General features: G+C 36.9%; 1 protein-coding gene across 3 annotated transcripts in view; it reads left to right on the top strand.

Moving 5' to 3' along the window:
- Window positions 1-895: 895 nt before the first annotated feature.
- LOC123873365 (kinesin light chain) overlaps window positions 896-15785 on the top strand; it is a 58097-nt gene continuing 43207 nt past the window's right edge. For 2 of the 3 annotated variants that reach the window (XM_045918202.1, XM_045918201.1), the window contains exon 1: window positions 11501-11612. The gene's annotated coding sequence lies outside the window, so the exon portion shown is untranslated. Of the gene's footprint in view, window positions 984-11500; window positions 11613-15785 lie in introns of those variants that run through there. The other variant, XM_045918204.1, reaches the window with a different exon arrangement.

The following is a 15785-nucleotide window of genomic DNA, read 5'->3' as shown; positions in this document are numbered from 1 at the left end:
CGTTCCAGGAAATATCACCAAATATTCGGCAGTTTGCGGAATGCATTTTAAAGCGGAAGATTTTGCTACGGCTTCGTGTGCACTGATTTTTTTTTAAAGAGAAACGCTGTACCATCAATTTTCCCAAAAGTATGCCTTGCTTACGAACTTCCTAAAACTGTTTAGGACCTAAACACATGCACCAGATTATACAAAATAATTTTACTTACCTATATTATAGGTACCCATACTTAACATGACTGGTACTTTTTCGCAGAACAAAAAAAAATTGAATTTCTCTACTTTTATAACTACAGCGCGGCAGACTATGGCCTAAACCTTTATCATTCTGAGAAGAGACCCGTGCTCAGTAGTGAGCGGCGATGGGTTATCATGATGATTCATCCTCTCCTATTCTCATATAATCCCTCAAATGTCTTACATTATCAAATCGTGTTGTCACCCTAATAGAAAGGGACACACTCCAATTTAGCGCTATCTCAATAGGCTCGTTTTTGGTGCCTCAGTGCACAATCTTGTTTAGGTAGCATGTCTCTGTATAAACACGATAAACACTTTTTTTTTTTGGCATTGACGTCAATTTACAAAGACAAAGTACTCTGTGATTTTTTTTTCCTCCCTCATCTGGCTTTACAAAGATTAGCCAATGTCAAGTTTGTAGTTATTTGTAACAAGTTAGTTAAACTATTCAAGTATGGACCCCGTCTGTGCCGGTGCTCGCCGACATACGCACGGCACCCCCTTAGAGCGCTTTCCAGTCAGTTTTAACAAAAAAAACACTCCAAAAAGGCAGAGCACGCCCGCCAGCTAACACCAACACAGACGAAGTCCTATGTTAAAGTTAATATTCATGTGCAGAAGCTAGCCGTTTGTCTATGAAATAAGTGAAAATGCATGAAAATGTAAGTTTCTGAATGTTGCCGGTCTGATCTGTCCAAAAGTGATTTCCTAGTGCTGTGTGTTCCTGTCAATTTTATAGAAAGGTGAGTAGTTTTTTAGTTTTTATGTGTAATTTCAGGATTAATTGGGACAAATAAGGTTGTTTTAAACGTAACAAGTGCAATGTGATATAAATTTCAGCAGTTTACCCGCCTTTATTTAGTTAAATCGCGTAAATCTCTAACGCCATTTTCTGGTGCTCGTCAGTCAACTGAATCACTTTTTCTTTTATCATTTTAGATGTTAATACTTAAATATATTACTGCAAGCGTATGGAATAATATTTCGGCAAACTATTGGCAATTTATGCGGGATAAATATTAATGTCAAACATGTATTTTCATTTCGTTACGGTAGTGCCGATTTGTTTTTGATGACTAATCGAGTAGCAAGGTCTATCGCGTATTCAATAGATAGAAGGGCAAAACATGTTAGGTATTAAGTCAGTAACCTCTATGTGGAAGAGCCTCGATAGCCTAGTGTTTAAAATGTTCGCCTCCTATTCGGGAGGTCGGGGGTTCAATTCCAGGTATTCAGCTCTAACTTTTCGGAGATATGAGTGGTTTAAGCTATTTAATATCACTTGCTTTATGTGGTAGGGAAACATCGTGAGGAAACCTTAGGATTCTCCATAATGTTGTGCAAAGTTTTGTTAAGTCCGCCAAAGTGGCTGATAAATATGAACCTCTATTTCCAATTTCTTATACAATACTGTATCATTATGTTTGCATAGTTCATCAGTGTTACTTTTCCATTAATTTACTAAAAAATGATGTAATTTAATAGTAAATTTGCCCAACTTACCTGCCTTCTTATCTTGCTTCATTTTGTCCTGTTTCAATTATTATATTGTATACAGCTTCGCTTGTCTGGATATATTGAAAAGATTTGACAGGACTAGTAAGTTTCATATATGACTCAAGAGCAATCAACATTAAAATCTTCCACCTTCCTCATCCACCTGCTTCCACCATCTTGGAGCCATTGGTCCATCAAGTAGGAGGGTCAGCCCAGACTTAACTTGCAGACTAAGAATATAATAATAGACTAAGAATTAAATACATACACCTGGCTGAGATCTGTTTTTTTGCAATGCACAGTCAAATACCTCCTGTTTGGGTTGGACTTCTTATTTTGCACATACTATCCAGTACCAGTATGCAGTCTTCAACTTATCTCAAAATGAAAAATTGTACCCACAAAATTTCAGATAAGGCAATAGAAATAGTATCTGCTATCTATTACATTGCAACAACTTGCTGCTGATTGTTAGTGTTAGCAACTCATTTATATACAAAAAATACAAAAATACTTGTAAATAAGTAATTTGAAAGATTATCGTCTCTACCATCCAAAGCAATGTCAGTTAAACTGTAATGCTATGCAATTTTACAGTAACATACAATGATGTTTCTTTAGGCATCTGCGTGTTTACAAACTCTCACTCCTTTATTATTTCTACAGTTATTCTAAATTATGTGATTCATAAAGTAGAATATTATAATATATTCAATCAAGTTAACATTTACAAGGCATCATAAAGTTTGAATAAAAACGAGTTTATAAAAGGAAGTTATCAAAATGTCGCAAATTATGTATCTCTGCTGACATTGTTCAGTCAATGTCATGATTCATGGTGCAATGACTGGGTACTTGACTTTATGCTGGGTTCACACCTGTTGAGTTTGTACGAGCAAATACCTTGCAGCCTCAAAGTTCTTGTGAACACAAATTTTTGACAAGAAACCAAAAGCTTAATTTTCTATAATTCACTAAACCAAACAAATCTGTATGGTGCAACATGCAGCATGCGACATGCACCGCCCGACCTCCTACTGATAAACATGCAGGAAAAGCCAGCCACCAAGCAAGCCATACGCATCACCACCACGCAGCACCACACAAATCCCAAAACCACTCTACGCACTTTTCGCCCCAACGCCGGAGCATCCTCAGGAGATGTAGAGTTACCCAAATGTTTAACCAATTTTGGTTAAACTTTGACCATTGGGCCTTCAAAAGTTAGCAAACAGACAGACACACTTTGGCATTTATAATATCAAAATATGGATAAACCTTTACAAACAAAGTTAGGAGTTAATATAATATTATGAGCAACAGTGGCTACTATATACTAAAGCGTACAAGTTTATCAGGGGGTAGAACAGGTCGCTCCGTCCCTTGCCGCCTCCGCGGTCCGCAGTAAGGTCACGGTCGGTGATTCTATCTGCCTGCCTGCCGATCTGTTGCAACGCCTTTGCTGTAATGCACAAGTATTATGTAGATATAGCCTGTAACGAAAATTCAAAAATCCTAACACTGAATTTAAAAATGACCAGACTCGAGTTTCGAGTTCCCACCAAGACCGATTCACACCAAGCACGTACACGTTACACGTGCGTAGTGACGCGCGTAAACCCCTAACACACCGGGTTACGCATACGTCCACGCTTTACGCAAGCGGTGTGCCATGTTTCAGACAGTTCCATACATTACTACGCAATGGTACGCGCTACGTCTACGCATACGTAGCCTGTGTGAACGAGATATGACTAATAAAGTATGGACTTAGATATCACTACGTACCTAGTCGCACTGTCGAAACTGACAAGACTATCTAGTGCGAATAAAGTAGGTATGCTCTATACTGTATGGGATGCTGTTGATCAATTCTTCGGCTCATGTACACATACATCCCGAACTATTTAAGCTCCCACTGGGATGTTTCAGTGTTTTTTTGCTCTTTTTCACGTCGTTACGCTTTGCATTTTTGTTCGTTTTCTAGTCCTCGCTCTGATGCTCAGGGGCATACTTAACCATTTCCATTAGTAGTAGCTTTTTATAGCCTAGTGGTTGACGTCGGACTTCTTTTCAAAAGGCCGGGTATTCAATCCAGGGCACGCATGTCTAACTTTTCGGAGTTATATATTTATATATTTATTTTCATGTACCAAAATTGTAGTTACAAAGTTAAAATAAATTAAGCTATGTACAAAGGAAATGCTTATCTCTAAACAGAGATTTCTTCCAGCTTCCCCGTGCAGGTTGTGAGTAAGGTGCATAAATACGTGGAATAGGTCCCATGGTACTAGATTTATAAAATGGTTAATACAAGTGCTACACAATAATATTTACACAAATATCTTCAAATAAATACCAAAATAAAATACATACAATAATAATATAATAATAAATAGTTATGCATAATATAATAAAATACGAATAAATATAATATATATATAATATATAAATACTCTATTGTAATGATAGGTAATACTGCTTCACTCTGTATTTGAATGAATGTACTGAGCGGCAATTCTCTCTAATATTCTCAGGAAGTGAGTTCCAAAGATGGGTGGCTAGTACGGTGAAAGATTTGCTGTAGAAGACTGTGTTACAATGGGGAGTGATGAGAGGATTTTTTGAGACACAAGACCGCATAGGCCTAGCAGGAGGGAGCGAGAATTGAAATCGCTCTCGCAGATAACCAGGGGAAGAGGTATTGAGAACATTGTATAGAACAGTCAAAATATGCAAATTGTGACGAAAGCGAATAGGGAGCCATTTAAGCGGACGACGGACGACGACGAAGTTATGTTCATTTTAAGCAATTAGATATCCCTTGCTTTAACGGTGAAGAATAACTGCATGCTTGAGAGTTCTCCATAATGTTCTCAAAGATGTGTGAAGTATCTCAATCCGTACTTGGCCAGTGCGGCGGACTATGGCATAAATCCTTCACATTCTGAGAGGAGTTCCGTAAAGTCGGGTTAACGGATGGACTTGGTAAAGGTAACAGATAGACCGACACACTTTCGGGTGCCAACGGAACCTTATCACTAAGCCTCCGCTGTCCGTCTGTCTGTCAGCGGGCTGTATCTCGTGAACCGTAATAGGTACAGAGATTTCCTGCGCGATGGTACGGAACCCTTCGTGTGCGAGTCCGACTCCCACTTGACAGATTTTTTATCTATACATATAATAAAATTGTAGAAAAGTGGTGTCTGTACAATGGAAATATATAAAAAAAAAGTAGCAGGGGTTGTTATTATATCGATGCCGAACCCGAAATTGTAATTAATTTTTTTTTTGTCTGTTTGTCTGTTTGTCTGTGTGTTTGTGCACGCTAATCTCAGAAACGGCTTATTCGATTTAGATACGGTTTTCACTAATATATTGTAGTAAGCTTCACTTAGGATTTAGTGTTTATTTCATGTCAATCGGTTCATAAATAAAAAAGTTATGTCAATTTAAAGAATCACGGCGCCTCGCGCCTGAGCGTCCGTGGCTATATAAAGCGCGAAAAGTCACTATTCCACGCGAACGAAGTCGCGGGCACAGCTAGTATTTTGTCATAATTTTCCTAAAGTTTAGAAGCGCGCTATCTAGTCTCTTACCTACCTAGACTCTATTCTGTATTAACGTCTGAACGCGACTATATCACTACTAATACTACTACTAATACTAATATTATAAACTACTACTATACTACTATATATACTAATATTAGTATATTATATAGTGAAAGTTTGTACGTACCTATGGATGTTTGTTACTCTTTCACGAAAAGGTACTTGAGAGATTTGGGTGAAATTTGGAATGGAGATAGGTTATACCCTGGGTAAACACATAGGCTACTTTTTATCAAGAAAAATTAATGAGGAGATGATCACGGGAACGAAGTCGGCGGGCATCAGCTAGTAGTATAATATATAATTGGGTCTCATTATTATTATGAGTTAATTAAAATCTAAAAACTTTCACCGAAGTAAAATTAAAAGTACCTACTGTAGTAAGTAAGTATAAACTCGTGTCTAGATGAGTAAAGTAATTAATCGCTGCACATCTTTAATTGCTTTATTAATTTTGATTTGAAACGCTCACCGTTGTATCAACACATCAGAGAAAGGCAATCGTTGCCAGCTTTTTAATCTATACATATATACCTATAATAAAATTGTAGAAAAGTGGTGTCTGTACAATGGAAATATATAAAAAAAAAGTAGCAGGGGTTGTTATTATATCGATGCTGAACCCGAAATTGTAATTAATTTTTTTTGTCTGTTTGTCTGTGTGTTTGTGCACGCTAATATCAGAAACGGCTTATTCGATTTAGATACGGTTTTCACTAATATATTGTAGTAAGCTTCACTTAACATTTAGTGTTTATTTCATGTCAATCGGTTCATAAATAAAAAAGTTATGTCAATTTAAAGAATCACGGCGAACATTTTTAACGTACAGTGCTGCCCGAAAAGTCACTATTCCACGCGAACGAAGTCGCGGGCACAGCTAGTAAAATTATTTACTAGATTATGAACTAATACTGATAGATAGAGATCTTGAAAATACCTATAGGTAATCGTAGTGTCGTTATTGTCAACCAAAGATTATGTCAACCATAGACGTCTTTAGTTTCCCTTAGCTGACTGAAAAGATAAACAAATTACAGAGACTTTCTCGGACAAGCGGGTAAGCTAGTGGTAATGAAGCCTGATCCTCGGAAGTCCTCAGAAACAGCTCAGATTTTCATCTTTTTTTTTTAAATGCTCTTTTTTTAATATTATTTAAAACCGGAAACCTTCTGAAGCGGGGAAATAATTTTATAGATTTTTATACCAACATAAATGGATAATACATGACGTCCAGTAAAACGTTATGGTCCCTTTGAGAGGTACCTACCGTGGGCGGCGATGGTTTTAGAATTTAGATGATACCTGTATAATTCGACGCCTGTGGAACAGTCTACTTTCAAATTACACTATGGTTAAATTCAAGGCGTTACAAGATTTATTGTGGCTTATTCAAAGCCAGATCGCGGGTCCAGATAATAAGAAACGGATTAGCAGCCATTTATAAAGATAACACTCCTTTCACCTTTCATTAACTAGGTTATGATTAACGAACGCCGGATGAAAGTATTAAAAAATATAGCAGTAGATTAGGTATTAAAATAAATTAAGTATTGTTAATATTAATCCGGTCATCTTAGAGCACTTTAATCTAGGCATACTGAAATGTACTCAACACTTTCATCTTAGATACGTTCTGAAGTTGATATGATAGTGGTAGAACAGAAGAGTCGCTCCGTCGCCCCTTCATTCAGCTTCACCTATTCGACCTTCGTTTGATAGTGGGACCAAACCCAAACCATTACGATAACACAATACAACAAGTGTAAATTAAAAATTTATAACACCCCCGACAAGGTTATAGTAACTAGAAAAGAACTGATAACTTTCAAACGGCTGAACCGATTTTCTTGGATTATAGCTACGAACACTCTCGATCAAGCCACCTTTCAAACAAAAACAAAAAAATTAAAAGCGGTTTATTAGTTTAGGAACTACGATGCCACAGACAGATACATAGATACACACGTCAAACTTATAACACCCCTCTTTTGGGTCGGGGGTTAAAAAGATAGGGCACCACTGGCTAACGGCACCGCATAGACTTCCTTACTTTTATTTGGCACTCTATGAATACAACCGATCTTTCAGTAGAATCTCACTAATCCGGCACTATTACAAACCAGAGGGTGCCGGATTTTTGGATTGTTTGGATTACTGGATTGTATAGAAAAATCCATAGTAAATTAAATCAAGAAATTTATAAAGGCAATACAATCTATTTGGGTTCATGTTTTACACGTATTTTTATAACTGTAACATATCTCACAATTAACAAATAACATAGTTTTAAAATAATCCTAAACCGAGGTTTTGTGCAACTTGGCGCGGGCGGAAGGTGCCGGATTATTGGACGTGTCGGTCTATTGAATGGCGGATTAATGAGATTTTACTGTAATATTACAAGCGACGGAATTTCCGTGCAATGTAGTAACGTTGGGATAAAGTAGGTAGGTACACTTATGTCGAACCTAACTCGTTCGCCCTTAACGTGTTGAAAATGTTTCGTGTCAAACTAACGTCAAAAATCTAGGTTGGAATTGTTGACGGTTATATCTATTGCAGGTCATGAGATTATTCGCCACAATCCGGTGTTTGACAACTAGTCAAATCAGTATCTATTTATCAAACGTCAAAACAATAGTTAATAATAATAGTTTAAAATTACTTAATACACTTAAAACTAACAAAGGCCGTGGTTTTTACGTATTTTGGAAGACCCTCTATTTAATAATCACTGAGAAATTATATTTTTCACATAGGCGAATACCGTATTAGGGGGTATTTCCACTAAAAAGAGAATTTCGTCGTCGTCTAAACATTCTATATGAAGGACGTCCACTTCTGTGTTTAGGTCTTTTCTACAAAAGACCTAAACACAGAAGCCTAGCGCGGGAAATCTCTACAGATTTCCCGCAATTTTTAAATCAAGAATCGGTTTCCTTACCTGGGAGGGTTCCCGCTTCAATTTTAGGCCCGGTATCCACCTAACCGGAGAGGAGAAGTGTTTAGTCGACCAATCAGATTCATAATTATAGTTGACGCGAAAAAATTCACCTCATGTTTTAAAAATCTGATTAGTACTGTGCACATCTAGCTACTCTCCGCTTAGGTGAATATCGGGCTTTAGACGGCATGACTAAACTCTATGGAAATTGGTCTCCGTGGCCGAAATTCGGTCGGGAGGAAATTAATGTTGAAAAGTTGCCTCGATTCAGAGTGCGGAGATAAGAAGAAAAGCCCGAATTGAAATTACGTAAACGTCGCAAGGTCAAACGAATCAATACAAAGACGCCAACACGTCTAGATATACGTAATCAGAGCTTGGACTGGGTAGTTTTGGCACGGAATTTACAGCATACGCTAATTCACTTCGGAAAGGAAGAAAAATGCAGCTTTCACCGCAATTTCGTTATTAAAATTTAAAGTATAAATTTATTTTTATATAATCTCAAGAAAACCCCTAGCATCTTTAATACAACATACTTAATTATTATTACCTACATAAATATTTTAAATAAGGTCAAATGCGAGTATAACGCTATATACTTTTAATATTTATTAATTTACATTTTTTGGCCATCTTGGTTCTTTATTTTATTTTTTTGTTATTCTAGCGGCAATTCAACTACCTATCACACTGTGAAAATTGAAACTCTACCTAAATACGTTTCATGAGGTACAAACCCTGCTGAAAGACAGACGGACGGACAGCGGAGGTTTAGTAATAGGGTTATTGGCACGCTTCTGGTACGGAACCCGAAAAACAAAAAAAAATTGATAACTGAAATATCGAGCTAGGGTGTAGATATACTATAAAGGAATAATAAAATAACTCTTAATAAATCTATTCTAATATTATAAAGAAATAAAGTTTGTAAGTTTGTTTGTAGAAAGTAATCTCTGGAACTACTAAACCGATTTTGAAAAATTTTTCACCAGTAGAAAGGTACCTACATAACACTAATATCATAAAGGAGAAAGTTTGTATGTGTGTGTGTGTGTGTGTGTGTATGTTTGTTACTCCTTCACGCAAAAACTACTGGACAGATTGGGCTGAAATTTAGAATGGAGATAGATTATACCATGGATTAGCACATAGGCTACTTTTTATCCCGGAAAATCAAAAAATTCCCACGGGAATTTTAAAAAACCTACATCCACGCGAACGAAGTCGCGGGTATCAGCTAGTTATTCCTAAGAGTCATAGGCTCAAAAATTAGAGATTCCTACGAAAGTTGTAAAACGCTACCAGTGCAAAGCTGGGGCGGATCGCTAGCATTGTGTATATCACCATAGATACTTACTATTTGAAAAAAAAAAAAATATCGAAGCATCTGACGATAAATAATATTTAATAATTGTACGTTTTAATCTCAAAAAGATCAATTTAAGGTATCTTCTAGTTCTAGGTAATTATTTGAAAGCAACAGCAGATGGGAATAGAAAGGCTTACAACAATAATTTACCGACCCTCTACTTTTACTCAATTACATCCTATCGAACTAATAGCTTGTACTTATAGAATAGGAACTTTCTATTCAATATTGTTTTACAATTTCGATGGTACCTTTTCGGTGATATATTATTATGAATTATTGCTCTACTTTTCACCTTACAATAATTGTAACAGAGAGAGCCAGTGCGTGCCAGACCTTCGGTTTTTTTTAAAGAATATTAACCATGCTTATCATGACTAACACTCCCCTTTTTCCTCCAATTAAGCGTAAAGCTTGTGCCAGGAGTGGATACGACAATAGTGCAACGGGTGGGGTTTGAACCGCCGACCTTTCGGAATTCAGTCCGTTCCTCAACCTTTGAGCTATCGAGGCTTTTATAAAAGCTGAAAGTTTCTCTGCGTATTTTCCCCAGCACAGGGAGGAACGATCAGTCACTATGAAGTTTGAATCCGGAACTATGCTCAGTTCTGGGCAGGCGATGATCATGATGATACGCGTTTTCATGGTACCCGGCGCGGCGTCGACATTTTTGCTATAGTAGTGGCGCGCCTGTAAGCACCCTTAGCTGAAGCCTTGATCGTTCAGTACGCATTGTTTGACTTTCCTCATCTCTTCCATTCTTCCAAAACAATGCGCCGCTTGGCCTATATACACCAGCAGGACTGAATGAAAATAGCTAATGAGTTGCTCTAATTGCTCTGGTTAGCCATGCAGAAACACTAATTAACTGATAGAGTTTTTTTTCTGTAAATAAAGGTTTTCCGAATACGAATGAGTGCATAAACGCCCTGTTTATGTATTAATAGAAATAGACATTGTGTGAAAATTTCAACCCTCTACCTATTACGGTTTACGAGATACATCCCACTGAGAGATAGACGGACGGACGGACAGAGGCATCTTAATAATAGGGTTCGTTGGCATCTTCGGGGTACAGAACCCTAAAAATGCAACAGTTCTCTTTGTATCATTGCTAATCTGACTAATTGCTGTCTAAAACTTCATAGCGGGCCGGTTTTGTTTGCTATTTCAATACACCCATCATGATTCACATGCATAAATGCTGTTCACATGTGTGCGGGTGCGTTGCACAAGTGCGCATCCATGTGTGAGTAAAATGCAGGGGTGGTCACCCCCATCTGTGGAATAGGGCGGTGGTGAATCATACGATGTTCTTTATTATTTTGGCTGTTTTTGTAATAGTCAGGGCAATGACAAGGACGTATTTATATAGCGATTGGTGCTAAATGCTAATCCTGTAAATAAAATATGTAAGTGTGCAAAACAAAAAATCTGAAATAATAATTAGAATTAAAGAAGTCTCTATTGTTTCATGTTTCCTTGGCGGGTCTGGACTGACAGATAGATAACGAAGTGGTCCCATAAGGGTTCCTTTTTTCTCTGGAGATACGGAACCCTAAAAATTGCTAAACGTACACGAGTGTGCCAGGCCAGAAGGTAGAAGTGGCGAATGCTCGTGAGGCGTATAACATCTGCCTCCAAAAACATCACTTTGTAATGACCACGACCGCTCTGCTAAGAGTGTTACGAGTGTTACGTGTTTATAGATGAGCCCGCGGGAAAAAGCTAGTTATCCATCGACTCGATAACGCCTGGCGCTAATGCGTGCGCCACACTAGCTCGTCTCCCTGAGTCGATTTGCTTTAGGCTAGTACGCATTCGGCATCGAAAAAGAGCGGTTGTGTCGAGATCGCTCTTGACGCCGGTATTAAAATAAATCGGTGCGGAAAGTACGCGTCCGTTTTCACCGTCCGATTTTGGAAATTATCTTATAATATAGGTGGTTAGATTCACCAGTGTTTTTCAGCTACAGTTTTTCTATGACATTCCTATGTTTGTTCTTCACGTTTCTATTAGAAATCTAGTGCGCTAATCCAATATTAGGTGTTAATGTAATCATCGATACGGCAATCGTGCTTATCGGTCAATTAAAATAGTTGCAGTTTGTACGCATTTTTATGTTTCAACTATGTACTACTTTATCGGGGTTGTGAATAGTTTGTATACCTTAGTTTTTTTTTTTTTTAAGAATATTAGCTTTGTTAATCAACGATTTATATTCCCCTTTCTCCTCTCGACTAGGCGTAAAGCTTGTGCTAAGAGTGGGTATGACAATAGTGCAACGGGTTTGAGCCGATGACCTTTCAGTCGACTCCTTAACCATTGAGCTATTGAGGCTTAAGACGTTTACACTTCAGTGACACCACTTGATTGCATTAGAGTATGAGTATTGAGTATCATATCATATATCTTCTGATATTGAAATTGATATTGATTGAGTAGAAGTTATAATAATTGTGATTAAATGCATGTCATTACTTGGTACATTGTAACGCAAAAACCCTAGTACCTGGTGGTATGTAAATAAATGTACTGAACTACTTGACACCCCCGCCCTTGCTAAGTGGAATTTTTGAAAATCGGTGTGGGGTGGAATTTGTTAAAATCCTGAAACACTTACTTCTTAATCCTTAATAAATCCTTCTCTATAATTCCTCTATAAATCCTTTTTAGTGGGCGTTTACGTCATAAAGGGAATCTACTCTCAATATATTAAGTTTACCCCAGCGGTTTAGGCTGCTGGTAGAGTTAGGTCAGTTGGTCAGGACTCAGGACAAATCTTTTTATATGTAGGTATAGTTTGACAAGTAAATCAAAAACTGAATTAATTGATCGAAAAGTGAACTTCTATTCCAGTTACGAGATTACTTGCTCTGAATTCAGTATTCTGGAATAACATTCCAGTATCGAACAGAGCTGGTACAGTTCGATGGACTGGAATGCTGGTGGAATAATGTAAAGCGGTTATAAATAGTTGTTTTGTGTACCTTTATATCGATTACCGCTTTGTACGAAGACCTGAAATGTTTATTATTCGCATGTTGTATTCCAATTACTTTAAATGCCCTTTGTTCGGTTTTTAACCGACTTCGAAATAGAAGAAGTTCTCCATTCCCTTTGCTATGAATTGCACCAAGTTTAATGAATATTTAAACGCGATTAGGTAATATTTTCCTTTCCCTTCAATTAAAAGTAAAGATTGTGCTATTAGTATCCCTACGACAAAAGGCTTTTGGATTTCAGTATATCCCCGTGACATTTCAGGTATTGAGCCTTAACTTTTTTTTTAAATAACAAGTGTAAATTAAAAATTTATAACACCCCCGACGATCCAAAGTATCTGAGTTTTCCAAAACATCATTTTCAAATAAATAATTATGTATTTAGGCAACGTCCATCTTGACAGCTTGACATTTGTCTATTGACATAATATTATGAACCTAACGGTCATCTAACCTTCTTTTCTACAAGAAAACTAGAAAAGAGCTGATAACTCTTAAACAGCCGAACCAATTTTTTTAGATTATAGCTAAGAACACTCTCGATCAAGCCACCTTTCAAACAAAAAAAACTAAATTAAAATCGGTTCATTCGTTTAGGCGCTACGATGCCACAGACAGATACACAGATACACAGATACACAGACACACAGATACACAGATACACACGTCAAACTTATAACACCCCTCTTTTTGGGTCGGGGGTTAATAGCGAGCAAACTAGCAGGCGGGTCACCTGATGTTAAGTGATTACTGAGGAACCACAAATTCACATTCTCTGATTTTTTCCTTTACTTGTGCTATAAGACCTACCTACCTACCTACAAAATTTCATGGTTCTAGGTGAACGGGAAGTACCCTATAGGTTTTCTAGACAGACACGACAGACAGACAGACAATAAAGTGATCCAATAAGGGTTTCCTTTTGAGGTATGTAATCCTTAAAAAAGTAAAAGAAACTAACTGTCTACCACCTTATCTGTGTCTTAAAATGACCGCAGTTGGTGAGTCAGCACATAGTTGCGCGTCGCGAATCTAATTTCTGTCCAATTAGCATTCTTATTAACGCTCTGTTTGTCTTCGGCTGTGATCCACTGCAATGCACAATACGCAAAAACCTGTCAAGTGCGAGTCGGCCCTCGCTCTTTTAGGGTTCCTTACATAATTATGAACATCATATTTTGGGTGCTTGAAATATTTCTTTTCCGAGCTAGAACATTGCCATGGAACCATAAAAGAATACTCAACTCAAAATTTAAAAAACCCCCGACACAAAAACCTCTATAAGAAAACTAGAAAAGAGCTGATAACTTTCAAACGGCTGAACCGATTTTCTTCGCTAAGAACTAAGATTCGATTATAGCTAAGAACAAAAAAAAAACTAAATAAAAATTGGTTCATTCGTTTAGGAGTAACGATACACAGATACACACGTCAAACTTATAACACCCCTCTTTTTGGGTCGGGAGTTAAACCAAGTACGAGTCAGGCTCGCGCACCGAGGGTCCCGTACTCGGGTATTTTTTCCAACATTTTGCACGATAAATCATATACTGTATTTTTTTTTATACTATTATGTATAAAAATAAATAAAAATCTGTTTTAGAATGTACAGATAAAGCCCTTTCATAATATGATACCCCACTTGGTATAAATAAATAAATAGGTTTTCTTGACAGACGGACAGATAGACAACAAAGTGATCCTATAAGGGTTCCGTTTTTCCTTTTGAGGTACGGAACCCTAAAAACTTGTTTTGGGTTTAGACTTGATCTCCTAAAATCGTCTCTGAGTCTCCTAAAATCGTTTTCCTCCCATTTTCATTTGTTAGTCTAATTATAACTATAACGTCATTATATTATGTGTTGATAGTGACGTGCAGACTGCAGTGAACATAACAAATGCATGCTCTTTTAAATTTTTTTGTCATTAGTAATTCCAATTCAGTCATTAAAATTCTTCATCCGCTAGCGTGGTCAATGTGCAATGACATTTGCGCTGATGACGAAGGAATTTCGACCTTCATTCTCTGTTATAAAGCTGCATTTTTAATGGCATATTCAATCTTCATAGTCTACTTTTTATTGTGCATGTGTCGAAGATTATAATGCATTATAATGCAGTTACGTTAATTTTAAATTGTCTCTAATTAGTAATTACTGCTCAAACTTAAATTAATCACGGATAATACAACAAGACAAGATAGATAGTCAATCACCTCTGTATACTGAAGGCTGAAGTTAATATAATAATAATCTATCTGTCCGTAACTATCGATCAGTTACTTAGCAACGTTGATATTTGTCAAAAAATGTGTGGTCTCTCTTGAAAAACAACAACTTTGCTTGTGTCAATAAGTATAACAACATTGTTATTTGTCAAAAATTGTATGGTCTTTTTGAAAATAGCTATGTTGCTAAGTAACGTATCGACAGATTAGATAAGATTATAATTTCTAGCGTTTATAGTGCTAATGCTGTTTATTATTAATTTTATATTCCGTAATAAAATCTACTAAAAAAGCTCTTTCTCTACCTCATTCAAACCTTATTCTATCGTAATATTATCAATATGCCAGTCAATGTAAAAAAAAAAAAATTTGTAATCGTTTGACTCTCGCAGTATGTTTAGTGTGCTAATGTTATATTCCGTAATATCTATTAAAAATCTCTTTCTCTACCAGTCTCGTTCTGTACCGTAATGTCAACATGCCCATCCCCGCTGTTTAAAATTGTCTCTCGCGGTATGTTCAGTATGCTAATGTTAAATTCCGTAATATCTATTTCATTATCTCTTTCTCTACCTCATTCCAACCTTATTCTGTTTCGTAATATCAACATGCCAGCACAGGCCAGTCTGCGTTTAAAATCGTCCGTCTCTCACGGTATGTTCAGTATGCTATAATTGCGAATTTTTCACGCAGCTGTAACTTATTCTTCAGACTTTTTGCCATTTTCTTTCCATTCCAACCTGAAATGCTTCGTTTTTTCCTCGCCATAGATTAGAGACGGACCATTTCACAGATAGCATGTGAAAAATCATGTGAATAACCTGTTCGTACTACGTAACACTTTTTAACCTACTTAAAATAAAAAATCACGAAGTAAAATCTC

The sequence above is a fragment of the Maniola jurtina genome, chromosome 16 (genome assembly GCF_905333055.1).
Source record: "Maniola jurtina chromosome 16, ilManJurt1.1, whole genome shotgun sequence".
Lineage (NCBI taxonomy): Eukaryota > Metazoa > Arthropoda > Insecta > Lepidoptera > Nymphalidae > Maniola > Maniola jurtina.
This window is presented reverse-complemented; position numbering and strand designations above follow the sequence as displayed.